We start from the raw sequence: 12,771 nt of genomic DNA on the forward strand, positions 1-12,771 counted from the left end.
AAGTGATGAAAGGGAAGAACCTACAACTAAGATGACTTTACCCAGTAAGGATCTCATTCAGATTCTATGGAGAAATCAAAAGCTTTACAGACAAGCAAAAGCTAAGAGAATTCAGCACAACCAAGCCAGCTTTATAACAAATGCTAAAGGAACTTCTTTAGGTGGGAAACACAAGAGAAGAAAGGGACCTAAAAAACAAATGAATAACAATTAAGAAAATGGTAATAGGAATATACATATAGATAATTACCGTAAATGTGAATGGATTAAAAGCTCCAACTAAAAGACAAAGACTTTCTGAATGGAAACAAAAACAAAACCCATATATATGCTGTCTACAACTGACCGACTTCAGACCTAGGACACATACAGAATTGAAAATGAGGGAATGGAAAAAGATTTTCCATGCAAATGGAAATCAAAAGAAAGCTGGAGTAACAATAGTCATATCAATTAAAACAGACTTTAAAATAAAGAACATGGACTTCCGGGTAAGATGGCGGAAGAGTAAGACGCGGAGATCACCTTCCTCCTCACGGATACACCAGAAATACAGCTACACGTGGAACAACTCCTACAGAACACCTACTGAACGCTGGCAGAAGACCCCAGACCTCCCAAAAGGCAAGAAACTCCCCACATACCTGGGTAGGGCAAAGCGGAGAGATTCCCGCACAGAGGATCGGTGCCGAGCGGCACTCACCAGCCCGAGAGGCTTGTCTGCTCGCCCGCCGGGGCGGGCGGCGCTGGAAGCTGAGGCTCGGGCTTCGGTCAGAGCGCAGGGAGAGGACTGGGGCTGGCGGCGAGAACTCAGCCTGAAGGGGGCTAATGTGCCACAGCTAGCCGGGAGGGAGTCCGGGAAAACTCTGGAGCTGCCGAACAGGCAAGAGACTTGTTCTTCCCTCTTGGTTTCCTGCTGCGCGAGGAGAGGGGATTAAGAGCGCTGCTTAAAGGGGCTCCACAGACGGGCGCGAGTCGCGACTGAAAGCACGGAGCCCAGTGACGGGCGTGGGACGCTGGGGCTGCTGCTGCCGCCGCCAAGAAGCCCGTGTGCGAGCGCAGGTCACTGTCCACACCGCCCTTCCGGGAGCCTGAGCAGCCCGCCACTGCCGGGGTCCCGGGATCCAGGGGCGGCTTCCCTGGGAGAACGCACGGCGCGCCTCGGGCTGGTGCAACGTCACGCCGACCTCTGCCGCTGCAGGCTCGCCCCGCACTCAGTGCCCCTCCCTCCCGCCCGGCCTGAGTGAGCCAGAGTTCCCGAAGAGGCTGCTCCTTTAACCCTTTCCTGTCTGAGCGAAGAACAGACGCCCTCCGGCGACCTACACGCAGAGGCGGGGCCAAATCCAAAGCTGAGACCCGGGAGCTGTGAGAACAAAGAAGAGAAAGGGAAACCTCTCCCAGCAGCCTCAGAAGCAGCGGATTAAAGCTCCACAATCAACTTGATGTACCCTGCATCTGTGGAATACATGAATAGACAACAAATCATCCCAAATTGAGGAGCCAGGAGTCAGTACTGTGCCTCTGAGGTGGGAGAGCCAACTTCAGGACACTGGTCCACAAGAGACCTCCCAGCTCCACATAATATCAAACGGAGAAAATCTTCCAGAGATCTCCATCTCAACACCAGCACCCAGCTTCACTCAACGACCAGCAAGCTACAGTGCTGGACACCCTATGCCAAACAACTAGCAAGACAGGAACACAACGCCACCCATTAGCAGAGAGGTGGCCTAAAATCATAAAAAGTCTGCAGACACCCCAAAACACACCACCAGACGTGGACCTGCCCACCAGAAAGACAAGATCCAGCCTCATCCACCAGAACACAGGCACTAGTCCCCTCGACCAGGAAGCCTACACAACCCACTAAACCAACCTTAGCCACTGGGGACAGACACCAAAAACAACAGGAACTACGAACCTGCAGCCGGCAAAAAGGAGACCCCAAACACAGTAACATAAGCAAAATGAGAAGACAGAAAAACACACAGCAGGAGAAGGAGCAAGATAAAAACCCACCAGACCTAACAAATGAAGAGGTAATAGGCAGTCTATCTGAAAAAGAATTCAGAATAATGATAGTAAAGATGATCCAAAATCTTGGAAATAGAATAGACAAAATGCAAGAAACAGTTAACAAGGACCTAGTAGAACTAAAGATGAATCAAGCATCGATTAAAAACACAATAAATGAAATGAAAAATACTCTAGATGGGATCAATAGCAGAATAACTGAGGCAGAAGAACGGATAAGTGAGGTGGAAGATAAAATAGTGGAAATAACTAATGCAGAGCAAAATAAAGAAAAAAGAATGAAAAGAACAGAGGACAATATCAGAGACCTCTGGGACAACATTAAACGCACCAACATTCGAATTATAGGGGTTCCAGAAGAAGAAGAGAAAAAGAAAGGGACTGAGAAAATATTTGAAGAGATTATAGTTGAAAACTTCCCTAATATGGGAAAGGAAATAGTTAATCAAGTCCAAGAAGCACAGAGAGTCCCATACAGAATAAATCCAAGGAGAAATACGCCAAGACACATATTAATCAAACTGTCAAAAATTAAACACAAAGAAATCATATTAAAAGCAGCAAGGCAAAAACAACAAATAACACACAAGGGAATCCCCATCAGGATAACAGCTGATCTCTCAGCAGAAACTCTACAAGCCAGAAGGGAGTGGCAGGACATAATTAAAGTGATGAAGGAGAAAAACCTGCAACCAAGATTACTCTACCCAGGGCCTCCCTGGTGGCGCAGTGGTTGAGAGTCCGCCTGCCGATGCAGGGGATACGGGTTCGTGCCCCGGTCTGGGAGGATCCCATATGCCGCGGAGCGGCTGGGCCCGTGAGCCATGGCTGCTGAGCCTGCGCATCCGGAGCCTGTGCTCCGCAACGGGAGAGGCCACAACAGTGAGAGGCCCGCGTACCACAAAAAAAAAAAAAAAAAAAAAAAAAAAAAAAAAAAAAAAAAAAAGATTACTCTACCCAGCAAGGATCTCATTCAGATTTGATGGAGAAATTAAAACATTTACAGACAAGCAAAAGCTGAGAGAGTTCAGCACCACCAAACCAGCTTTACAACAAATGCTAAAGGAACTTCTCTAGGCAAGAAACACAACAGAAGGAAAAGACCTACAATAACGAACCCAAAACAATTAAGAAAATGGGAATAGGAACATACATATCGATAATTACCTTAAATGTAAATGGACTAAACGCTCCCACCAAAAGACACAGATTGGCTGAATGGATACAAAAACAAGACCCATATATATGCTGTCTACAAGAGACCCACTTCAGACCTAGAGACACATACAGACTGAAAGTAAGGGGATGGAAAAAGATATTCCATGCAAATGGAAACCAAAAGAAAGCTGGAGTAGCAATTCTCATATCAGACAAAATAGACTTTAAAATAAAGACTACTAGAAGAGACAAAGAAGGACACTACATAATGATCAAGGGATCGATCCAAGAAGAAGATATAACAATTGTAAATATTTATGCACCCAACATAGGAGCACCTCAATACATAAGGCAAACACTAACAGCCATAAAAGGAGAAATCGACAGTAACACAATCACAGTAGGGGACTTTAACACCCCACTTTCACCAATGGACAGATCATCCAAAATGAAAATAAATAAGGAAACACAAGCTTTAAATGATAAATTAAACAAGATGGACTTAATTGATATTTATAGGACATTCCATCCAAAAACAACAGAATACACATTTTTCTCAAGTGTTCATGGAACATTCTCCAGGATAGATCATATCTTGGGTCACAAATCAAGCCTTGGTAAATTTAAGAAAATGGAAATTGTATCAAGTATCTTTTCCGACCACAATGCTATGAGACTAGATATCAATTACAGGAAAAGAGCTATAAAAAATACAAACACATGGAGGCTAAACAATACATTACTTAATAACGAAGTGATCACTGAAGAAATCAAAGAGGAAATAAAAAAATACCTAGAAACAAATGACAGTGGAGACACGACGACCCAAAACCTATGGGATGCAGCAAAAGCAGTTCTAAGAGGGAAGTTTATAGCAATACAATCCCACCTTAAGAAACAGGAAATATCTCGACTAAACAACCTAACCTTGCACCTAAAGCAATTAGAGAAAGAAGAACAAAAACATCCCAAAGTTAGCAGAAGGAAAGAAATCATAAAAATCAGATCAGAAATAAATGAAAAAGAAATGAAGGAAACAATAGCAAAGATCAATAAAACTAAAAGCTGGTTCTTTGAGAAGATAAACAAAATTGATAAACCATTAGCCAGACTCATCAAGAAGAAAAGGGAGAAGACTCAAATCAATAGAATTAGAAATGAAAAAGGAGAAGTAACAACTGACACTGCAGAAATACAAAAGATCGTGAGAGATTACTATAAGCAACTCTATGCCAATAAAATGGACAACCTGGAAGAAATGGACAAATTCTTAGAAATGCACAACCTGCCAAGACTGAATCAGGAAGAAATAGAACATATGAACAGACCAATCACAAGCACTGAAATTGAAACTGTGATAAAAAATCTTCCAACAAACAAAAGCCCAGGACCAGATGGCTTCACAGGCGAATTCTATCAAGCATTTAGAGAAGAGCTAACGCCTATCCTTCTCAAACTCTTCCAAAATATAGCAGAGGGAGGAACACTCCCAAACTCATTCTACGAGGCCACCATCACCTTGATACCAAAACCAGACAAGGATGTCACAAAGAAAGAAAACTACAGGCCAATATCACTGATGAACATAGATGCAAAAATCCTCAACAAAATACTAGCAAACAGAATCCAACAGCACATTAAAAGGATCATACACCATGATCAAGTGGGGTTTATTCCAGGAATGCAAGGATTCTTCAATATACGCAAATCAATCAACGTGATACACCATATTAACAAATTGAAGGAGAAAAACCATATGATCATCTCAATAGACGCAGAGAAAGCTTTCGACAAAATTCAACACCCATTCATGATAAAAACCCTGCAGAAAGTAGGCATAGAGGGAACTTTCCTCAACATAATAAAGGCCATATATGACAAACCCACAGCCAGCATCGTCCTCAATGGTGAAAAACTGAAACCATTTCCACTAAGATCAGGAACAAGACAAGGTTGCCCACTCTCACCACTCTTATTCAACATAGTTTTGGAAGTTTTAGCCACAGCAATCAGAGAAGAAAAGCAAATAAAAGGAATCCAAATTGGAAAAGAAGAAGTAAAGCTGTCACTGTTTGCAGATGACATGATACTATACATAGAGAATCCTAAAGATGCTACCAGAAAACTACTAGAGCTAATCAATGAATTTGGTAAAGTTGCAGGATACAAAATTAATGCACAGAAATCTCTGGCATTCCTATATACTAATGATGAAAAATCTGAAAGTGAAATCAAGGAAACACTCCCATTTACCATTGCAACAAAAAGAATAAAATATCTAGGAATAAACCTACCTAAGGAGACAAAAGACCTGTATGCAGAAAATTATAAGACACTGATGAAAGAAATTAAAGATGATACAAATAGATGGAGAGATGTACCATGTTCTTGGATTGGAAGAATCAACATTGTGAAAATGACTCTACTACCCAAAGCAATCTACAGATTCAATGCAATCCCTATCAAAATACCACTGGCATTTTTCACAGAACTAGAACAAAAAATTTCACAATTTGTATGGAAACACAAAAGACCCCGAATAGCCAAAGCAATCTTGAGAACGAAAAATGGAGCTGGAGGAATCAGGCTCCCTGACTTCAGACTATACTACAAAGCTGCAGTAATCAAGACAGTATGGTACTGGCACAAAAACAGAAAGATAGATCAATGGAACAGGATAGAAAGCCCAGAGATAAACCCACGGACATATGGTCACCTTATCTTTGATAAAGGAGGCAGGAATGTACAGTGGAGAAAGGACAGTCTCTTCAATAAGTGGTGTTGGGAAAACTGGACAGGGACATGTAAAAGTATGAGATTCGATCACTCCCTAACACCATACACAAAAATAAGCTCAAAATGGATTAAAGACCTAAATGTAAGGCCAGACACTATCAAACTCTTAGAGGACAACATAGGCAGAACACTCTATGACATAAATCACAGCAAGATCCTTTTTGACCCACCTCCTAGAGAAATGGAAATAAAGACAAAAATAAACACATGGGACCTAATGAAACTGAAAAGCTTTTGCACAGCAAAGGAAACCATAAACAAGACCAAAAGACAACCCTCAGAATGGGAGAAAATATTTGCAAATGAAGCAACTGACAAAGGATTAATCTCCAAAATTTATAAGCAGCTCATGCAGCTCAATAACAAAAAAACAAACAACCCAATCCAAAAATGGGCAGAAGACCTAAATAGACATTTCTCCACAGAAGATACACAGACTGCCAACAAACACATGAAAGGATGCTCAACATCTTTACTAATTAGAGAAATGCAAATCAAAACTACAATGAGATATCATCTCACACCAGTCAGAATGGCCATCATCAAAAAATCTAGAAACAATAAATGCTGGAGAGGGTGTGGAAAAAAGGGAACACTCTTGCACTGCTGGTGGGAATGTGAATTGGTACAGCCACTATGGAGAACGGTATGGAGGTTCCTTAAAAAACTACAAATAGAACTACCATATGACCCTGCAATCCCACTACTGGGCATATACCCTGAGAAAACCATAATTCAAAAAGAGACATGTACCAAAGTGTTCATAGCAGCCCTATTTACAATAGCCCGGAGATGGAAACAACCTAAGTGTCCATCATCGGATGAATGGGTAAAGAAGATGTGGCACATACATACAATGGAATATTACTCAGCCATAAAAAGAAATGAAATTGAACTATTTGTAATGAGGTGGATGGACCTAGAGTCTGTCATACAGAGTGAAGTAAGTCAGAAAGAGAAAGACAAATACTGTATGCTGACACATATATATGGAATTTAAGAAAAAAAAAGGTCATGAAGAACATAGGGGTAAGACAGGAATAAAGACACAGACCTACTAGAGAATGGACTTGAGGATATGGGGAGGGGGAAGGGTAAGCTGTGACAAAGTGAAAGAGCGGCATGGACATATATACACTACCAAACGTAAGGTAGATAGCTAGTGGGAAGCAGCCGCATAGCACAGGGAGATCAGCTCGGTGCTTTGTGACCGCCTGGAGGGGTGGGATAGGGAGGGTGGGAGGGAGACGCAAAAGGGAGGGGATATGGGAACATATGTATACATATAACTGATTAAATTTGTGATAAAGCAAAAAAAAAAAAAAAAATCCAGTTTTAACATGTCACAGACCTGCTGGTTGCTCTTCCCTCTCTAGTCCCCACCTGCCTTCAGGTTAAATCCAGAATCTTTAGAATGGAACCATAGTGAATGTATACAGTACATCTCTTCAGTTTTACTTCTAGTCTCTTCAGCTCTGCTTCTTATTACACTTCTTATATTACCCTGCCTGTAGTATGCTATTTCTCTTCTTAGTCTTTGCATATGATCACTACCTTCCCTCAAATAACTTCCTTACCTTCCCTGGCACTTCCTTCATCTGGAAAATTCTAACTTGTTCTTTAAGAAAATGCTGGCTTCGTCTCCTGTAACCTTCTCTGTTATTTCCTTGCAGTTTCTCAAATTCTTTAATACTCTTTGCATAGCTGAACAGTTTAGTACCAATCCACTATGTTATGTTGATCATTTTGTTTTTCTGTCTCCTCCAACTTGTCTCTAGACAAATTCAAGGAAGAATTATGTTTTGCTCACTTCAAAGTTCCTGATATTAGCATTGTACAATGTCATTTGAATGGATGGATGAATTAACAAAATAGTCCTTGTCAGTAAATATATAATGTCAAAAAAAAAAAAAAAAAAAGAATGCTCGACATCATTAATCATTAGAGAAATGCAAGTCAAACTACAGTGAGGTATCAGCTCACACTGGTCAGAATGGCCATTATCAAAACATCTTCAAACAATAAATGCTGGAGGGGGTGTGGAGAAAAGAGAACCCTCTTGCACTGTTGGTGGGAATGTAAATTGATACAGCCACTATGGAGAACAGTATGGACGTTCCTTATAAAACTAAAAGTAGAACTACCATATGACCCAGCGATACCACTACTGGGCATATACCCTGAGAAAACCATAATTCAAAGAGCCATGTACCACAATGTTCACTGCAGCAGTATTTAAAATAGCCAGGACATGGAAGCAACCTAAGTGTCCATCAGCAGATGAATGGATAAAGAAGATGTGGCACATATATACAATGGAATATTACTCAGCCATAAAAAGAAACAAAATTGAGTTATTTGTAGTGAGGTGAATGGACCTAGAGTCTGTCATACAGAGTGAAGTAAGTCAGAAAGAGAAAAACAAATACCGTATGCTAACACATATATATGGAATATAAAAAAAAATGGTTCTGATTAACCTAGGGGCAGGACACGAATAAAGATGCAGACGTAGAGAATGGACTTGAGGACACAGGTAGGGGGAAGGGTAAGCTGGGACGAAGTAAGAGAGTGGCATGGACGTATATACACTACCAAATGTAAAATAGATAGCTAGTGGGAAGCAGCTGCATAGCACAGGGAGATCAGCTTCGTGCTTTGTGACCACCTAGAGGAGTGGGATAGGGAGGGTGGCAGTGAGACACAAGAGGGAGGGGATATGGGGATATATATATATATATATATATATATATATATATATATATATATACAGTACATTGAAAGCAATTATACTCCATTAAAGATGTTAAAAGAAAAAAAATTGTGATTCAAACCGCAAAAAAAAAAAAAAAAAAAAGATACAGGGTAACAGGAAAGGGAACTGAGTGAGATGTTGTAGCAGAAACCAGCAATAACTTGAGTAATAGAAAGATTTCCCCCGAAACACCCTACTAGATTACATGAGAAGAGAATGTAACTTCAGCATTGTGGAAGTTCTTCTGGATCCTCATGTGAGAAGTGTTCACTTTATAATTTCGTTCTTTTCCAATCATTTCCTTCTGACTTACACCCAACTATACTTCTGAGGACAATAGCTATGTGTGAAGTTTGAAGTTTGAAGGCTTACTTGTTTTTGAGTTGTGTGTACATAAAATACATGTGGGCAATAAGGAAAACCCACTTTTTCCTGGTTCCATAACTCATAAAACAGCTGAACGTATTCTTCTAAAATTTTTCACCAATGACAAAACCAGGACGTTTGAGGCTTTAAAATCTGATTTCTCTACAGACACTTCTCTTCAACTGGGATTTCCTTCTGAAGTGTTATAAATATAGTTATCTCTCCCTGTTGCTATGGGAAAAATTATTCTTGTGTAATAATTAGCAATTGATGTAAATATTTGTATTGTAAAATAATGTACATAGTGACCAGTTTTCCTTCTTTTTCCAAATTTGTATACAAAACCACATAAGTGGAAATAAATTTGACTTTTGCCTTTAAACTGCAAGGTCTTGGACTTGAAGCATTAAAGGTAAGAAAAATACTGTATAAAAAAAAATAAATAAATAAATAAAAATAAAGAACATTACAAGAGACAAGGAAGAACACTACATAATGATCAAGGGATCAATCCAAGAAGATATAACAATTATAAATATATATGCACCAAAAATAGGAGCACCTCAATACATAAGGTAAATGCTAACAGCTATAAAAGAGGAAATTGATAGTAACACTATAATAAGGGGACATTTTAACACCCCACTTACACCAATGGAGAGATCAACCAGACAGAAAATTAATAAGGAAACACAAGCTTTAAATGACACAATAGACCAGATAGATTTAATTGATATTTATAGGACATGCCATCCAAAAACAGCAGATTACACTTTCTTCTCACATGCACACGGAATATTCTCAAGGATAGATCACAAATTGGGTCACAGATCAAGCCTCAGTAAATTTAAGAAAATTGAAATCATATCAAGCATCTTTTCTGACCACAATGCTATGAAATTAGAAATCAATTACAGGGGAAAAAATGTAAAAAACACAAACACATGGAGTAAACAATGTGTTAGTAAATAACCAAGAGATCACTGAAGAAATCAAAGAGGAAATCAAAAAATACCTACAGACAAATTACAATGAAATCACGATGATCCAAAACCTATTGGATGCAGCAAAAACAGTTCTAAGAGGGAATTTTATAGCAATAGAAGCCAACCTCAAGAAACAAGAAAAATCTCAAAGAAACAATATAACCTTACACCAAAAGGAACTAGAAAAAGAAGAACAAACAAAATCAAAAGTTAGTAGAAGGAAAGAAATCATAAAGATCAGAGCAGAAGTAAATGAAATAGAAACAAAGAAAACAATAGCAAAGATCAATAAAATAAAAGCTGGTTCGTTGAGAAGATAAACAAAATTGATAAACATTTAGCCAGACTCATCAAGAAAAAGATGGAGAGGACTCATATATAAAATTAGAAATCAAAAAGTAGAAGTTACAACGGACACCGCAGAAATACAAAGCATCATAGGAGACTACTACAAGCGACTTTATGCCAGTAAAATGGACAACCTGGAAGAAATGGGCACATTCTCAGAAAGGTATTTCCTTCCAAGACTGAACCAGGAAGAAGTAGAAAATATGAACAGACCACAAGCACTGAAATTGAAACTGTGACTAAAAATCTTCCATGGAACAAAAGTCCACTACCAGATGGCTTCACAGTTGAATTCTATAAAACATTTAGAAAAGAGTTAACAACCATACTTCTCAAACTCTTCCAAAAAATTGCTGAGGAAGGAACACTCCCAAACTCATTCTATAAAGCCACCATCACCCTGATAGCAAAACCAGACAAAGATGTCACAAAAAAAAGAAAACTACACTGATGAACAGAGACGCAAAAATCCTCAACAAAATACTAGCAAACAGAATCCAACAGCACATTAAAGGGATCATACACCATGATCAAGTGGGGTTTATCCCAAGAATGCAAGGATTCTTCAATATACGCAAATCAATCAATGTGTTACACCATATTAACAAACTGAAGGATAAAAATCATATGATAATCTCAAGATGCAGACAAAGCTTTCAACAAAATTCAACTCCCATTTATCATAAAACTCCCCAGAAAGTAGGCATAGAGGGAATTTACCTCAATATAATAAAGGTCATATATCAAAATCCCACTGCCATATGGTTCTCAATGGTGAAAAACTGAAACCATTTCCACTAAGATCAGGAAAAAGACAAGATTGCCCACTCTCACCACTCTTATTCAACATAGTTTTGGAAGTTTTAACCACATAAATCAGAGAAGAAATAGAAATAAAATGAATCCAAATCAGAAAAGAAAAAGTAAAACTGTACTCTTTGCAGATGACATGATACTATACATAGAGAATCTTAAAGATGCCACCAGAAAACTACTAGAGCTAATCAATGAATTTGGCAAAGTTGCAGGACAAAAAAATTAATGCACAGAAATCTCTTGCGTTCCTCTACACTAACAACAAAGACCGGAAAGAGAAATTAAGGGAACAATACAATTCATCATTGCAACAAAAAGTATAAAATACCTAGAAATAAACCTACATAAGGAGCTTAAAAACCTGTACTCCAAAAATTATAAGATACTGATGAAATAAATCAAAGATGACACAAACAGATGGAGAGATATACCATGATCTTGGATTGGAAGAATCCACATTGTGAAAATGACTACACTACCCAAAGCAATCTACAGATTCAAAGCAATCCATATCAAATTACCAGTGGCATTCTTTTTTTTTTACAGAGCTAGAACAAAAATTCTTAAAAATGTTACGGAGACACAAAAGACCCCAAATAGCCAAAACAGTCTTGAAGGAAAAAAATGGAGCTGGAGGAATCAGGCTCCCTGACTTCAGACTATACTACAAAGCTACAGTAATCAAGACAATATGGTACTGGCACAAAAACAGAAATATAGATCAATGGAACAGGATAGAAAGCCCAGAGATAAACTCAGGCACCAATGTCAACTAATCTATGACAAAGGAGGCAAGGATATACAATGGAGAAAAGACAGTCTCTTCAATAAGTGTTGCTGGGAAAACTGGACAGCTACATGTAAAAGAATGAAATTTGAATACTCCCTAACACCATACACAAAAATAAATGTAAAATGGATTAGAGGCCTAAATGTAAGGCCATACACTATAAAACTCTTAGAGGAAAACATAGGTAGAGTAATCTTTGACATAAATCAGAGCAATATCCTTTTTGACCTAGAGAAATGGAAATAAAAACAAAAATAAACAAATGGGACCTAATGAAACTTAAAAGCTTTTGCACAGCAAAGGAAACCATAAACAAGATGAAAAGACAACCCTCAGAATGGGAGAAAATATTTGTAAATGAAGCAACTGACAAAGGATTAATCTCCAAAATATACAAGCAGCTCATGCAGCTCAATATCAAAAGAACAAACAACCCAATCCAACTGGGTGGAAGACCTAAATAGACATTTCTCCAAAGAAGACCTACAGATGGCCAAGAAGCACATAAAAAGCCACTCAACATCACTAAAATATTAGAGAAATGCAAATGAAAAATACAATGAGGTATCACCTCACACCAGTTAGAATGGGCATCATCAGAAAATCTACAGACAACAAATGCTGGAGGGGCTTTGGAGGGAATGGAACCCTCTTGCACTGTTGGTGGGAATTTCAACTGATACAGCCACTATGGAGAACAGTATGGAGGTTCCTTAAAAAAT

This window comes from Hyperoodon ampullatus (assembly GCF_949752795.1).
Source record: "Hyperoodon ampullatus genome assembly, chromosome: 5".
Lineage (NCBI taxonomy): Eukaryota > Metazoa > Chordata > Mammalia > Artiodactyla > Ziphiidae > Hyperoodon > Hyperoodon ampullatus.